The sequence below is a fragment of the Castor canadensis genome, chromosome 4, assembly GCF_047511655.1.
Source record: "Castor canadensis chromosome 4, mCasCan1.hap1v2, whole genome shotgun sequence".
In the NCBI taxonomy this organism is placed as follows: domain Eukaryota; kingdom Metazoa; phylum Chordata; class Mammalia; order Rodentia; family Castoridae; genus Castor; species Castor canadensis.
This window is the reverse complement of record NC_133389.1, coordinates 153,657,156-153,674,993: the sequence shown is the minus strand read 5'-3', so window position 1 is coordinate 153,674,993 and position 17,838 is coordinate 153,657,156. Positions and strand designations below refer to the sequence as shown.

Below are 17,838 nucleotides of genomic sequence, written 5' to 3'. Positions count from 1 at the left end.
AATTAAAAGTTATGAAATCAATGCAAGTTAATATAACATAATAAAACCTGACTGATTAAAGTTATTTAATGGACACTTGATAAAATTCAATGCCCATTTCTAGTAAACCTCTTAGTAATGCTTTTTTATTACAAATTCATTCTTCTCACTCTGGATTATCAACAGAAATCAAAAGTACATATTATATTTAAGATCACAACTCTGGGCATGTTCAAATTAGTCAGAAACAATGCTAGGAATCCAACTACCATTCTCTGTTATTCGACATTATTCTAGAAATCCTGGTTAATACAATGAGATAAGAAAAAGAATTAAGAAGTGAAATCTTTAGAAACAATGATGCAAAATTCTACATGTAGATGACTGTGTCATAAAAGAGAAATTAACCTAATATACGTTACCACAACACTAAGTTCACACAACATAGGGCCAACCCTAGTGTTTCAGTCAGGGTTCTCTAAAGAAACAGAATCAGTAGAAAGAATGGATAGACAGGTAGAGACTTTTTATGATGGCTTGATTTATGAGTTATGGAGGCTAAGAAATCCCACGATCTCTTATCTATAATCAAGAGGCCCAGGAGAGCTGGAGGCACGGTTCCAGCCCAAACCCAAAGGCCTGAGAACCAAGGAAGCCAATGACGTAAGTCCCTATCCAAGACCAAAATCAAACACAGATGGATCAAACAGATCAAGCAGATAGAAAAAATTCACCCTTCCTCCACCTTTGTGTTCCGTTTAGTCCCTCAACTGATTGACGGATGCCCACCCAAATAGGTGAGTTGGGAATCTTCTTTGCTCACTCTATCAATTCAAGTGCTTATCTCTTCTAGAAACACCCTCACCGACACACCTAGAAATACTATTTTACCAGCTCTCTAGACATACTTTAGTTCAATTAAGATGAACTAAACTTGGATACCATTTTTAAACTGGCAAAAATCATTGGCACCATTTTACCCCCCTATTCCCTAACACCTACTAGTTTCTTCCTCCCCAAGTTTCAGTACTATTACATCTCCATAAGACCTAAAATTCCAGTCTTTCTCCTTTCTCTACTTATATTTATTCATAGCTCACTTTCCCCCTAGGTAGAGGAAAACCAACCCTCCCAACCTAATTTGTACTAACTTGTGAATAACCATTGAAATTCCCTTACTATTCCAAACGTTTCTTTATGTTTATTTTATTATTAATGAAACTCATTTTAGGACAGTTTTAGGCTCAAGGTAAAGTTGAACAGAATGCACAGAGTCGCCATATACCACTATCCCTACAAATGTACAACCTCCTCCCCTAGCAACACCCTACATGAGAGTAGTACATTTGTTACATTCAATGAGCCCATGCTGATACATCATCACCCAAAGTCCAGAGTTTACATTAGGTCTCACTCTTGGTGTTACACATTCTGTGGATTTGGACAACTTTATAATGGCATGTGTCTATCATTGTAGTGTCATACATAATAATTTCACTGTCCTAAAATTTCTCTCTCCTCCTGCTCATTTTTCTCTCTCCATTAGCCCCTGGAAACCACTAATATTTTTACTGCCTCTACAGTTTTGCCTTTTTCAGAATGTCATATAGTTGAAATCATTCAGTAGGTAAGCTTTTCAGAATGTTTCTTTCACTTAGTAATATTTGTTTAAAATTACCCACATTTGACCAAAGTACTTTATATGCGTGTATGAAAATAAAGTAATGAACTCCATTTAAAAAAAGATTCCACTGTATTTTCCTGTTGGCTTGATATTGCATTTCTTTTTACTACCAAATAATATCCCATTGTCTGGATGTGCCATCGTTTATTATCCACTACTGAAGGGCATCTTGGTTTCTTTCAAATTTTAACAATTATTAATAGAGCTGCTATAAACATGCAAGTGCAAATTTTTATGTGGGCCTAAGTTTACTGTTCATTTTGGTAAAAATACCAAGCAGCATGACTTCTGGGTTATATGGTAAGGAAATGTTTAGTTTTGTAAGAAACCGTTAAGGTGACTTCCTAAGACTCTATACCATTCATTGTTGCTTTATCTATCCCACTTCATTTTTGTCTACTTATTCCAGAATTATTTGCTGAACAGACTATTGCCTTTGCTTCTTTGCAACATCCACAAGACAATGTGTTATTTTTTTGGGATTGTGTTAAGTATGTAGATTAAGTAAGGAAGAACTGATATCTTGACGATATCTAGTCTTTCTGTCCGGGAAATAGACTAGGTATCTCTCCATTTATTTAGTTCCTCTTTCATAACTTTCATAAGTGTTTTTGCAGTTTTTGTCATATAAAACACATATTTTGTTAGATTCAAATCTAAAAATTTCATTTTGATGGATATTAATGTATATGGTAATATGTCTTTAATTTCAAATTTCATTTATTAATTGCTGGTATATAGGAAACCAATTGGCTTTTGCATATTAGCATTGTAGCCTATAAACTTGCTAATTAGTTCCTGATGTTTCTCTTGATTCCTTCAGATTTTCTAAATAGATAGCCATGTCATCTGTAAGTAGAGACAGTTAGTAAATGTTTCTTCCTTCTTAATCTGCATACCTTCTATTTCCTTATTTCCTCCCCATGTCTTTTTGCATCAGCTAGGGCTTCCAGTTAAAAGTAGTAATAAAAGGAGCAATCCTTGGGATGGGGGTGTGGCTCAAGTGGTAGAGCAGCGCCTAACAAATGTAAGGCCCTGAGTTCAAACCCAAGTACCATCAAAAAAAAGAAAAGAAACAATCCTTGCCTCATTTTAGATTTTTATGAAAAAGCTGCAAGTTTCTTACCATAAAGCATGTTAGCTCTAGATTTTTGTAAATTTTCTTTATCAAGTTAAGGAATTATCCTCTCATTTCTGATGTGCTTGGCTTTTATCATGAATGAGTGTTGGGTTTTGTCAAATACCTTTTCTGCATGTTTTAATATGATTGTGTGATTTTTCCTTCTTTAATCTTTTGATATGACGGATCATTTTGATTAATTTTCAAATGCCAAACCAACTTTGCATACCTGGAGGGTAAATCCCACTTTGTAACAGTGTACAGGGTCACGCTGGACAAAATTTGCAATATTTTAATGGGAATTTTGGCATCTATATTCAGAGAGATGTTGACCTTTAGTTTTCTTTTTTTGTAATGTCTGTCTGCTTTTGGTGTTAGGGTAATTTTAGACTCACAGAATGAGTTAGGAAATATTCCATCTGCTTCTATCTTTGAGAATAAACTTTTGACAATTGACATAATTTCTTTCTTCAGTATTTTGTAGAATTCACCAGTGAATCCATCTGAGCCTGGAACCTTCTGTTTTGGAAGGTTATTAATTCTTGATTCAATTTCTTTAGTAGACATTAATCTGTTGCAGTTGTCCGTTTCTTCTTGTCTGAGTTTTGGCAAATTGTGTCTTTTAAGTAAGTGGTCCACTTCATCGACATTATCAATTTATGAGTATGTGATTGTTCATAATATTGATTTATTATCCTTTTTTATCCATAGGAACTATATTGATGTACTGCTTTCATTTCTCAAATTAATAATTTGTGTCTTTTTTTCTTGGTCTGGCATAGGCTCATTATTGATCTTTTCAAAGAATCAGCTTTTGATTTTGTTGATTTTCTCTGATTTATTATTTTCAATTTCAGTGATTTCTGCTCCAATTTTTATTAACGCTTTGTTTTTGCTTACTTTGGAATTAATTTGCTCTTGTTTTCGTAGTGTCATAGGTGAAAGCTTAAATTATTATTTCAGATCCTTTTTATTTTTGAATATATGCATTCAATGCTATGAATTTCCCGAGGCAGGTTAGTCTCTGATAAAACTCCAGTAGGTTAGGCTCTCGTAAAGTAGTTTTCCCCATAAGAATAGCAGACCTATTTCAAAAAGGTTTCTTTTCCTCTACCTTTACTGGACGCTTCCCCTGACCTTCCAGAATTCACCAATTATAACTTAGTTTTCTTATCCCAATTCTGGTTCCCTTAGAGGTTTCTGCTGAGGAGTTTCTGTATCTGTCTGTCTGTCTCTCCAATTTTAGGGCAGTGGTTTACCCTGTGGCCTCATTTCTCTGATGGGTCTAAGAAGAGTTGTTGATTTTTCAGTATGTTCAGCTTTTTACTTATTGATAGGGTAGAGTGGTAATCTATAAGCTTCTAACATAGTGTACCAGAAACCATAAGGTATTTCTTTATATTTCAAATGCTTATTGAACTAAATGAGGCACTGATTAGTAGAATTTCAGCTAACGAAACAAAATACATGTTTTAAAAAACAGATAAATGTCAGATTGGTCACCAATCTGACATTGTATTAACCAGGGTTCTCCAAAGAAGCAGAGCCTAAAGGATGTGTGTATACACATAGAGTCACACACACAAGAGATTCATGACAAGGAATTCACTCATATGATTGCTGAGGTTAAGTCCCAAGATCTGTAATTGGAGATATAAGAGAGTCTACAGTATAGTTCCTGTCCAAAGGCCTCAGGAAGAGACAATCTCAGTTCCAATCTGAAGATAAGAAAACAACTAATGTTCCACTTTGATGTTTCAGTCAGGCAGAAGGAATTCTCAATTAGTGAGGAAAGGGTCATCCTTTTCATTCTATTCAGGTCTTCTGCAGACTAGATGAGGCTCATCCGCGTGGAAGAAGGTGATCTGCTGTACTCAGTCTACCAAGATAGATGCTAATCTCATCCACAAGCACCCTCATAACCACTTCCACAATAGTGTTTGACCAAATATCTGATCACCCTGTGACTTAATCAAGTTGCCACATAAAATTAACCTCCCAAACTCATGGAAAAAATTATCCTTAGTAAGACTTTAACTCCAGAATCAGTAGCAGGTTGTTCCTGCTTTCATAGGCTCTGCCCTTCCTATGACTCTGAATTCATAGATTACTTAAAACTCCCATATTTTTTTAAAGTGGGTCCAGGGTAGCAGCAATAGCAGGGAATTCTCACCTCTATCAATGGGACAGGAATTGACAATGCTGGTTGCTATGGGAGGGCATCATTTCTTTGCAGAAACATACAAGTGAAATAAGTCCTCACTGAAAAGTAGGGAAGAAGTAGGCCATTAACATTCAGTGTTAAGGATGGTAGGAACAAATATATTCATGCCCATACACACATTTACCACATCTACAGGCATCTTACATGTAATACAAATAATTACCAATATTAAAGGGGTCAAGCTTGTAGCAAAAGGAAAAATTTTAATTTTGTCAAATTCTAACTATCCAGAGAAGAAAAGAAATATGTTCCCCATAAAAGAAGGATAAAATCAGACTGGCATCTGACTTCTATGCCAATGAAGACATGCCCTTCAAAATTCTGGAAGAAAATTATTTTCAACTTACATATCCTTAGTCAAGAATCAGGAAAAATAACATTTTAGACTTGTAAGAGATCAAATTTTCACCTTTCACATACTCTTTCTTAAGAATTTACTCAAGGGTATAACTTTGGAAAACAAAAGCATGTTCTAAGTTTCCTCAGGGGTTAGAAACAAAGGCTGGGCCTTTGGTCTTGAAATGTCTCACCACGGAGCCCAGGGCTCTGACACAGATGCTGGGGTCAGTGGGGAAAATTGAGGAAGTGACCTAGATCCAATTCCCTGCTCACAACTCCACTTGGACCTGCTTCTTACTGTGGGTTTTTATGAAAGGTTTAATTTTAAGGCAGAATTTTGCAGCTTTGGATCATTTAAGAGATTCTAGACTAGACAATCTCTAAAGCACCCCCGTCTCCAATACTCCTTGAGTCTATGAACACAGGTGAGTTTAAGAAGATAAGAGCATTTGTGGAAATCTGTAGGCCAGGAGCTCCAGTTCTACAAAATAAATCATAGCATCCTTCATCAGAACTGAAAAGACTATAATTTTGAATATTTTTTAATTTTGAATAGCTCCCTTTAGAGATGACTTTTCAGAGCAGAAATCCTGAGGAAGCCAGCTCAATGCTACTGAACAAACAATAGACTAAGAATCAGGAAATCTGTCTTCTAATGGTGATTGTATTACCTCATACAAGATGGTTAACTGCTTTGGGCCATCATTTCTTTCCTTTTACAAACAGAGAATAAATAACTTTTTTGTCTCAAAAATAGCAAAACAGTGTACTCTTCTGAGATCCTAAATCCAATGTGAAAATATAGAGCACTCCAGTTTCTCTAGAATTTTTGCTCACTTTATAATGTTCACCAGTTTTTACTATAATGAACAAAATCATGAAATTGCTGAAGTTAATAAAACATTATTGACTGAATATTAAAACGGAAGTATTTTCAATGGTGGGTACACTTTCCCAAACCCGTAGAACATGCAATGCCAGGACTGAATCACCCTAATATAAACTATAGACTTTAGGAAATAGTAGTAAGTCAGCATAAGTTCATTAATTTTAACAAACTCACCACTCTGGTGCAGGATGTTGTGAAGGTTGTGCACATGTGGGGACAGGAAATATATAAGAACTGTCTGCAATTTTCATTTAACTTTATTATGAACCTAAAACTGCTGTAAATACAGTTTATTAATAATTTTTAAAGTGCTTGGCACATAGAAGAAATTATAAAATATTTTTAAATGAAGTAATTCCAACTGTGATGGTCAGAAAACATTTTTTAAGCTCATGGATCAGTGTTGATTTATAGACCTTACTCAAAAAACTTGGACGCTTAAGAGTACACACAGTGATATAAAAGCCATATGGGAATTTTGGGTAGGTCATCAAAACGTTTGTAATCAGATAGCTAGAATGACTATCCAGAGGTTAGCAGGCCCAGTCTCGGTGTCCAAAACTTGAGCAGATGTGAGTTGACCTGGGTAGCATTCCACAGGGACAGAACTCCAAACTAGATCTCAGTAGGCTGCTCTAAGTTTAATAACTGCTCTGTTTTATGAATTCTTTCTCATTGCTCAACCAAATTCTCAGCAATTTTAACCCAGTTTTTCCTATTTGATCACTAAAAGTATTTAAGATCCATGCCTCCCACATTACATTCTTTCTATTTTTGAGGAATGACATTGAGATTACGAGTAATCCCAAATCATCCAAGCTGCTTCCCCACCACATTTTACTAGTTCATAACAAATAAGAGAATTGATGAGACAAGCTTGTTAGATAAGCTGAATAAAGACCAAAAGGAAGACAAAATGAGAAATAGGAATAGGTAAGTTAGGGAGCCCTAAACACACAGTAAACACAGCTGATGTATGTTCCCCATGTGGTTCTCAGACTTGAATTACATAAAGTAAGTTTTCAAAAATTAGCCAGGTGCCAGTGGTTCATACCTATAATCCTAGCAGCTCAGAGGCAGAGATCAGGAGGATTGCAGTTCAAAGCCAACCCTGGACAAATAGTTTGAGAGAACTTATCTCAAAAATACCCAACACAGAAAAGAACCGGTGGAGTAGCTCAAATAGTAAAGCACCTGCTTAGCAAGTGTGAGGCCCTGAGTTCAAACTCCTGCACCACTAAAAGTTAACTGTTTAACTAATCTTGTTATTTTAACTTTATTACCTTTTACCTTACCAGAAAATAGTACTAAATAAATAAAAATTTAAAACAAAAAGATCCTAGTATGAGTTATCAGGAAAAATTCTAAGGAAGAATATATTTGTCACTAAAGAAGTATGAAGAATATATTCTCAAAATAATAACTTTTTTCATTGAATTAAAAGTGCACTTCATCAACTGTGTTTTTCTCATTTCACTGTAGACAAATGAAACTTTGTTAAATGAAAGTGCTCTTCCCCCAGGACCTGACATTTTAAGAACATCCATTGTGAGTATGAAATTAAACATAAAAGGTGGGGCTGGTGAAATGGCTCAGGTGGTAAGAGCACCTGCCTAGCAAGTATGAGGCCCTGAGTTCAAACCCCAGTGCCACCAAAAAATAAAAAGTAGTTTCATAGTACTACACAAGAAACAGACTCTGTACAGTGGATGAGTCTTCTTCATTTGAACCCCCATCACAAAGGCATTGCTTTTGACAAAAAATGGAAAACTACCAACCTTTACCTGGCATTGAGTGGATACAACTGATCTGCTTTGTATAAGGCTCTTGTATCCTTCAGTCATGCTGAATTCACATGTTGGTGTTGCATGTATGTATGTGTTCTCTGGAGTTTTCTACATAGACAATCATGTCATCTGCAAATGGTTTCATTCTTCCTTTCTAATATGGATACTTTCATTTCCTTTTCTTACTTAGTTGCTCTAGCAATAGGAGTGCTGAACTTTGTCAGATACTTTTTCTGTGTCTACTGAGATGATTTTTTTATCCTATTAATATGGTATATTACACTGATTGTTTTTTGTATGTTGAACAAACTTTGCATTCCTAAAATAAATCTTATTTGAATGTCTTCATGTATAATCTTTCTTATATGTCCTGGATTCTGTTTGTAAGTATTTTTTGAGGATTTTTGCCTCTGAATATCACAAGAGATATTCATCTGTAGTTTGCTTGTGATATATTTGATTTTGGTATCAGTGTAATATCTCATAGAATGAGTTAGAAAGAATTATTTGGGGAACTATTGAAGCAAGAAGCAATGAACAGAAGCAACAGAAAGCTCTCAAAGTAAGAAAGAAAAATCAAGAGAAGTTGTGAACAATTTGCAGTTTTCTTTTGCTTTGCACTAGGATGCAAAAGAAAATAATCCCTGGGCTTTCTGTCTGTTTTTGTGGCGGCCCAAACTAAATTGGAGGGTACATCAATAGGAAGAAAAGAAAAAAAAAGAAAAGTTTGAGCTTATTAAAAAGGTAATTTGCACCAGGTATTTGCAGGACTGTACTATAAGAAATGTATTTTCAGAAAATAAGAATTTTATGCAATTGGTAGATAAAAGGTACAAGCTAGACACAAAAAAAATGACTGCTGTAGCACAGAAAATGAGTAGCATGATCTCTTCATTAATTCCTAATACAGAAAAAACTGAAGATTAATAATAAAACCCACAGTAGAGTATGCATTATTCATTGAATATAATTATGCTCAAGTTAACTATATAGAAAAATATGTACAAAAATTTCACTCCATAGTCACAATTCAGTTGTTTCCAAAGACTCCCAGTGGCAGAAAATGCTAACTGTCCCTTCATTATCTGCTTGCCTTTTTTTTTTTTTAGTAATAGAAAAATTTAGCTGGACATGTAACTATGCCACCAAAGATTTACAATTCTCAGCCACCTTTACAGCCAGATGTGACTGTGACTAGATCTAGCCAACAGGAAATGAGAGAAAATGATGTGCGAGTTACAGGTCATGCCTTAAAAAAAATTGGAATATGACCTTACCGCCTTTCTGCTCCTGCTTGCTCATGTGGAAGTCATGGTGGAGGTTAGAGCCGCTAGCTATCTTAGACCAGGCGATGAAAGCTGTAACCTGAGCATGGTCGAGCAAGAAGGAGACCAGAGCTCCAACATCCTTGATCTCCCTGAGTTAGTTCATTCAGATCATTAAGGAAGACAGTAACAAGTTTCCCTCTTGTTTACTTGCCAATATTTTAGCCTTTGTGCTAAAATTTGCACAGATTTGTGTTCTAAGTAACACAATCTTTGTCTAAAGTTCTAGGTTATAGAAATAAAAGTGTGAGATACCATTGAAGACTATTATTTTTCTCTTATTGTCATTGTCTTCAATTATTGTCACAATTTTGATATTGCAAAACGAACAACAAAAAAATCAGGTAAAGAATATCCTTTAAAGGGTGATGCTTTAAAGGACTTTAATCCATAATTTATTTTTCTCTTCTCACTTTCTTGAATACTCTTCAACCAAGTCATCTTTGCCCACCCTCCACCATAATTACTTTTATCAAGATCAACAATGACCTCCAAATAATGAAAATCAGTGGTTAGTTTGCAACCCTTCTTGCACTTGACTTGCCAGTCTCTGATGTGTTTGTGCATTTTCTCTGCTTTTTAGTTTTGTTTTCAGAGCCCCTCATTCTCCTGAATTTTCTCCATTCCTCAGTAGCTGCTTTTTTCAGTCTCATCCTAGACTCCTCTGACACATGGAGCTCACCTCAATTCTTAGAAGTCACTTTTCTACCTACATTCACTTCCTCTCTGTTCCTCTTCAATCTCATAGCTTTGACTATCACATAGACCTTGCAACTCCAAAATCACATTTATGCCCTAGAAGAATGCAAACCTTTTGAAGTCAGGGATCTTTGTCTGCCTTTTCCTTTGTGTATCTTCATGCTTAGAAAATGAACCTGTTATATACTGGTTGCAGCAACTATATAATTTGTTGAATGAATGCCTAAATAACTAGAGGCTGCCTTGCTTCATAACTAATCTTTTTAAGGTGCTAATATTTACTGTCTCCTTGTAAATCTAACTGGAGAGCAGAGACCATCCATATCTTTGCTTAGCATATCAAGCAGATGTAGAACAAACTTCAACTCTAGATTTCTGGGAACACAGCCAGGCTGTGTTTCACTCTAACTGCTCTGCCAATGATACAGAGGAGTGATGATGATGTACTGAGTTGCTTTTAAGAATTTATAGCACTGCAGAAGATGGAATGATATGCTAAAGTCAACAGGCTTAAAGAAATTGAGTGCTTCTTGGTATTCAGTTCTTCATATCTGTAAATTCTAATTCCCACAGCAAACTAATTTAGGCCCACACTCCATGCTTTAAGACCAGCCCTCTGAAAGGGGCTTTGTGGGGCTTGCCTTGCCTGTGGGTATAGTTAACCAATTGTGCTCAGTGGGCTACTAAGGCACTTAGAAAAGAAAGCACATGTCTCAGTAGAAGTATTATTGTCCTCACACAGCCTGTACTTACCCAAAGCCTTACCAGGGACTGGAATTAGCTTTCATCTTTAAGAGTCATTCTAATTGTGTGCACAAGGTTCTCTGGGTATTTCATTGTCTCTGAGGGAGCAGCTCAGGATGAGTGTCTCTATGTTTTTCTGTATGTGAGTGTTTATATATGTGTGTACATGCCAAAGAGAGCATGTCTGTGTTCATGTTCTGAAAATACTCCGTTGAGATCTCCAGAAAAAAAAGAAGAGTTGAGCACTACCTGGAAATCTGTTTTTACACAGAGAAAACAGAATATTCAGGAAGAAAGTACTTCCATCTGGAAACCCAAATTCTCAGAAATTATGTCTGCAGAGCTTATATTTGACAGATTGGCTGTTGTTGTACTTGGCCTGTCAGTCTTTTCTGTATTTGTGTATTGCCAATGATTCAGTTCGGCAGTGTAGACCTATCTCTTACATCTGAGAGAGATGGAGAGGATGAGAGGGCTAGCGTGGTGGACCCAGACGGCTGTCTGTGCAAACTATATCCACTTCATCCTTCTTTTTTCTAACAGAAACTCAGCTTTTCTTCAGATTTCCACCTCTGCCCTCAATACAACTCAGGAGCAAGATAACCCAATTTTAACCTCCAGAGGTAGATCCAGAGAGCAGAAAATGTTTTACATAAAGAGCCGGATAGTAAATATTTTAGAGTTTGCAGCTACATAGGTCCTTGTCTTTGTGAGTTTTATTTTTTTGTTTTGTATAATGCTTTAAAAAGGTAAAAATTTATTTTTACCTCATAGGTCATATACAAACAGACCTTGGGTTGGATTGGACACCAAGGTTACAGTTTGCCAATCCCTTGTCTGGCCAATCATGTCACTTTGTAAGTAGTTGCTTAGGAGACAGCATGGGATCCATTCTAGCCAGTGACATATGAAAGGCAATCTGTTGAGGCTCTTAGGAAAAGTTTCTTCATCTCTCCCGCCCTCTAGAAACTTCTGTAGTCATACTGCATATAGGCCAACACAGATGAGACAGAGCTAAGAAGTTCACAGGGAAGTGAAACCACAGCCTTAATGCAAAGGCCTAGAACCCATTGCCTCTGAATTTATTGCTTTGTGAGATAACTATGCGTGTGTCAGTGTCTATGTGTCTGTGTCCATGCACCTTTGTCTGTGTCTGAGTCAGGGTATCACTATGTTACCCTAGTTGGCCTCCAACTCCTGGCTCAAGTGATCCCCCTGCCTTTTAAGTAGCCATAATTATAGGCAAATACCACCACACCTACTAACTTTCGTCACTGTTTGAGCAGACTGGAATCAGTGTTTTCAGTTACCTGCTGTGCAAAGCATCCTAATTGATCCAGAGAATAAGGTGTTCAGGACTGATGAAAGAAAAGAAAACAATACTCAGACATAAGGTGACAGAAGATATTTCCTCAGATCCCCAGATGTCCTGTCCTTCCATTTTTCCTCTTCATCTCACCTTATATTTCAATTTATAAAGATGATCTGCCATTGGGCATTGTAGTATACATCTATAATCCCACCACTCAGGAAACTGAGGCAGGAGAATCAAAAGTTCAAGGCCAGCCTGGGCTACATAGCAAGACCCTGTCTCCAAAAACAAAACAAAACAAAAGATGACCTTAATGAGTGTTAACTATTTTAGTTTTAAAAAATTAAAATTAAAGAGTACAAAGTTACAGTTGCAGATGTATAGGATGAGTAAGTCTAAAATAGAGTAATATATATATAATATATATAATGTATACATTATATATTACATAATATAATATATAATAAGTAATATATAATGTATATATTATATATTACATAATACAAAGGTAATATATAATGTAAGGACTATGATTACTATTGTATACCAGTAACTTTCTAAGAAAGTAGATTTAAGTGTTCTTAAGACACACACACAGACAACTATGTGAGATAATTAATATGGTAATCATTTCTATGTATAGCAAAGCATCATGTTATACAGCTTAAGTATATATAATAAAATGATTTAACTTTTTAATAAAATCACAGGATTTTAGAAGTGAAAGAGACATTCAGGATAATCTACTATGATTCCTTCACATAGAGCATGGTTGAGAAACAGAACACAAAAAGAAGTAATTTGTCCCTAATCACACAGCTACTTGTTGGCAGAAATGAGACTGGAAAGTAGGTCACAAATCCAAGTCTATACAGTAGAACAAATGATCCAACAAGGCTTACATACTCAGACAGACGGTCTACCAACAGAGCTCATGGAAGCCTAAAAAAAATCAAGATTTCCCTTTGAACATCAAGATTTTGTGATGGCCCAGCAGAAAAGCACTATACCTATGGTTCTTCAGAGAAATAGGAGAGAGAGGGGAGAGGGGAGAAAAAGAGAGAGAATAAGATTATAAGGAATTGGCTCATGCAATTATGGAGCTGACAAGGCCCAAGATCTGTAGTTAGCAAACTGGAGACCAGAAAAGCCAAAAGTATAGTTCCAGTATGAGTTCAGAGGCTGATAATTAGAAGAGTCAATGCTACAATTTCAGTCAAAGACTAGCAGACTTGAGATTCAGAAAAAGCTGAGGTTTTAGTGTGAATCCCAAGGCAGGGAAAAAAAAAACAACCTGTTCACAGTTCAGAGGCCATCAAACAGGGATGCTCTCTCCTATTTAGGGGCGATTCGGCCTTTTTGTTCTACTCGGGCTTCAACTGATGGGATAAGTTTCACCCACACAAAGAAGGGCAGCCTGCTTTTCCTCAGTATACTGATTTAAATGTTCATCTCATCCAGGAACACACTCAAAGAAACACTCAGAATAATATTTAACTAAATATTTGGGCACTCTGTGCATAAAATTACCGTAATGATCTGTCATCATGACTTCTGGTTCTGGGCAAAAAGGAAGTAAAGTTGCACAACAGCCTTCAATGCACCTATCCTTCACAACTTCTGGTCCAGAAGCTAAGGACGATTGTGGTGCAGGGAAAGAGAGGTACCAAAGCCTCCTTGCTAGACCTGTTCTTTGAGGTGGGGAAGTAGGCAAAATTAAAGATGATATTCTACTTTGCTATAGGATGTGAAATGTAAATCCTAACATTTAAAAGCAAAATGGAAAAAGAATTAAAAGGTAAGACATAGGTTTAGAAACTGACTCTTATAAGGAGGATTTTGAAAAGAAAGGTTCATGAGAATAGCATTATTTCTTTGTGGTTTTTCTAGAAAGCAGGAAGCCTCAGGTTTTGGTAACAAGGAGCCGCTTTTCATTTCCCCCAAAGTCTTATGCTCACTAGGGTAATGGAGCAAGAAGAAAAGGTCACAATAAAAACAGAGCAGAGGAAGGGGCTCTTCCTTATCGACTGAACTTTTGCATACCACAGAGCTCTCTGCTGGTAGTTGTACAGATCTAAGAGCCTCACTGTGAGCAAGTTAATGATCTATGGTTAGGGTTCATTGGAACTGACACCTAGCACCCTGTCAATGCTCAAAGATGAAAATAACAGGAAGAAAAATAAAAAGGAGCTCAATAGAAGCCACATAGAGTAACAAAATTACAAAAAAAAATTTAAGCCAAGTCAGCACTTTCTAATGGGAAATGAAAGACAGATGAGGAGCTATTTCAAGACATCAAGAGGGGCCCCATGAAAATAAGGGTTCCAATCATAGATATAAATAAAACTTTCTCTGGAGCTTTTAGATGACCAACAAAGTACATTTTGACGCTTCACTGCCTGGTCTACATCATCAGTGGATTTTTTAGACCTTCAAATGAATGACATAGCCTAAAGAGCCCAATCAGAGGCAGGAAGAAGATCTAGCCACTGTCTGAATTCTATAGCTCGTGCCAGCACTCAGGGAGAACACCCAATGATACCACAAGTATAGCAAACCTAAGCAGCAATATCCTGTTTTTAAAAAAAATTAAAGAGAAGTCAGTTAATTACCACTGTTTGGAGATCAAGTCTAGTCACACCCTTCTAAGCTAAAAAGCTTTGTCCTACCAAATAATTTTCCTGGAAACCTTCCAAGAGGGTGTGTGTGGCCCCCATCCTACCTAAGAATGCATCTCTACCTCATGCCAGATAACAAAAAGAAACAGTATCTGATTCTCCAGACTACAGAAATGGTGCCTTGTTTGTCTGATCTCCTTTAGAACTGAGGCAAGAGATAGAAAGAGTGGAAGACAAAGTTGTGGAGGAACTCAGTGGTAAATTAAAGAGTCAGAAAAAAATGTTCGTATATGCTTTTCTTTCCTTTTCTGTTTCCAGGGTGAAAATTACAGAGAAAATAAAGATATAGCTTTCTTTTGCTTTTCTAATAAATGTGTTCCATTACAGGAACTTTCTTTGCCAGATTACTTTGGTTTTCATGATAGCAAGTGAGAGATTCCCAGGAGAAAAGACATGTGGGAGAGGCTCAGTTATAACCCAGCAGGAATGGAGGTATGTACTGCATCTGCTTTGGACAGGCTAAGTCTATTTTATGCCTTGAGCCACTGCCAGTTCCAAAGGGGCTAAGATGTTAAGATGAGATGAGATACATGATGCCTGACCAGCAAGCCTTAGTTGAGGGATGAGAGGATGGGGTGCTCTGTGAATGGTACAACCTAGTACTAATTAACAAAGGGGAGACAAGTATATCTTCAGGGACAATTGGGTATTTGGAGAGATAAGCTAAGGCAGTTGAGGAAAGGAAACTGAAGAATGGAAGACTCTGTATACATGTGAGACACTGCACACAGTTAGAGCTCCCAGGCCTTGTACTATAGATCATGGAACTTTGTAGGAAGACCATTTGTATCTTAAGGAACTTGCTTATACTAAAAAGATTTTGAAAACACTTTCTGATTGTATTTCTCATGAACAGGATGGAGAGGATAGTTCTATCTTCAGCTAGGCTGGAATTCTAGTCAGAAATGAAGTGGATCCTGGGGTGGAAGAGATATGAACCTGTCCATGACCTGGTAACCAGGAACAAAGACAAAAGTCCTCAGAAAACTTACCTGTCTCCAACAAACTTATCTGCCCATCCAGACTGTGGCCTGAGGAATCTTTAAGCATCTGAAACTTCCTGACTCACAGTCTTCAGCCTTTCCTTACCCAATAATTTACAGGTTTTTCCTGGGCTTCTCCCTGAATCCAAGTACCCATTTCTTTCTTCTCTGCATTCCTCTTTTGACAAGTCCCACTCATAAAGCCTAACAAACCAGAGCTGTATGCTGGGCTCCACCTCATTGGATCACAACAGACAACCTAAAGAATATCTTGTTCTCAGAGTTCATGGTAATATAAAATAAGACCAATACCTTCTTTAGAATTTGCCAAGTTCACATTCTATAATAAATTTCCTTAATAGGGGTTCTTGAAACATGAGAGGGAAAAAAGAAGGATTTCCCTATCCTGGTTTTATTCCATAATTGTTAATGACCACAAATGTTTAGTTGTACATAGCAACTTGCTCTGATCTAGAACTTTCTCTGTGGTTCTCAATCCCTGTTGCACCTTAGAATCTTGTGGAAAGCTTTGGAACAATAATATGTAGGCCCAGCCCTGTGGCTCTGATGTAGTTGGCCTGCACTGGTGCCCAAACAATAGCATTCGTACTATTGTAATGAATAACTGAGGCTGAGAACCACCACTAGCAATATCAATAGTGCGTTCTTGGATCCATTTTTGTAGCCAGAATTCTATGTTCATCTCTTAACATACACGTACATCTCTTGCCTGTCACGTACATCTTCTTCATATTGACTTAGAAAGGCTCAATGACTCATTTCACAAGTCAAAAAAGCCCAAATTCCCTTTTAGGTAGATCTGAACAACTACAGTTTTATCCCCTCACATTTGAAAGTACATTATACTTTACAGATCATTTTCCTTGTGCACAGCCCTGAGGTAAACAAGTCAGATATCATTCTCCCCATTCTTAAATATAAGGAAATTAGCAATTAAAAAGAACTGATTTCCCCAGGGTCACACAGAGGGAAGAGACATTATTGTGTTTAGAACCCAGGCCTATCTCAGTTTGGTCTTCTTGATATCACCAATGCTGGCCACAATCAAGTTTTCTACCCAAGCCTGTTGACCCCACACAATGACCTATCTGACTTTGTTTGCCTTCTAGTTCACTTTTTCAGTCTTAAAGTACAATGCAGATCACCTGGAGATCTTGTTAAAATGCATAATCTCGGTCACTGAGCTTGGGGTCAGGCCTAGCATACTGCATTTCTAACCTGCTATGAGTGACATTAATGCTGCTCCACAAACCACACTTTGAGTAGGAAAGTCATAATAAAGGCAAAATACATCCCTTCAAATCACACTGAAGAAAAAAATTAAACTGAGCTTCACTTGTCTTCTGGGTGTTCATGAGACAACACACATGTGTTGAAGCAAATCATTAGGTCCTTGGCAGTTCCCTCTGGCTAAACACATGTTGTACTTTTGGCAGTCAGACCATCATTACACTCAAGTCTGGAACTGGATCAACAGCTGGAGATGTGGCAGCTACTGGCTATAATTTTTTTCTCTGTTTCCCTGATGTGCTGCTGGTTCTTTCAGGCCAGCAGGATAGGACTCATGGAGCTTCTGGGCCATCTGGCCATGCAGCTGGGCTGGGAGTCTGAGTCTGAGAACACAATGGTGATTCACTTGGTACAATCTAAGTCCTTAGATGACATCTTCAGTTCCTGGAATTAGACTGCCAAGGAACAGTTATAATGGCAAGGAATTTTGTCTTTGAAACCCATTAAAATTGTGTTGTGTTGACATTGATGAAGATGTTCTTTTTTCAGTTTGCTCCTGTTCATAAAATAAACAAAGCATTAAGTATGTTTGTGATATATAGGAACATCCTAGAGAGTACCAGAGATGGGACTCCAAGGATGGATTTGCTTCCATTTATACCATGGACTAGACAATCTGGGGCAAAATTTTTATCATATCTCTTCTTTAAAAAAGTTGATGATGCTGTTATAGACGCGCGCCCGCCGGGTCATTAGGCACTGGTGGCCCTGGGCGACACAGGTCTTGTCCTAAGTCCTGGATCTGAGGTCTGTGAGCAGCCACA

At 37.1% G+C, this 17,838-nt stretch overlaps 1 pseudogene; it reads left to right on the top strand.

Annotated features, from left to right (window-relative positions):
• Window positions 1-8,598: 8,598 nt before the first annotated feature.
• Window positions 8,599-8,720, top strand: LOC141422914 (small nucleolar RNA SNORA31; annotated as a pseudogene).
• Window positions 8,721-17,838: the final 9,118 nt, after the last annotated feature.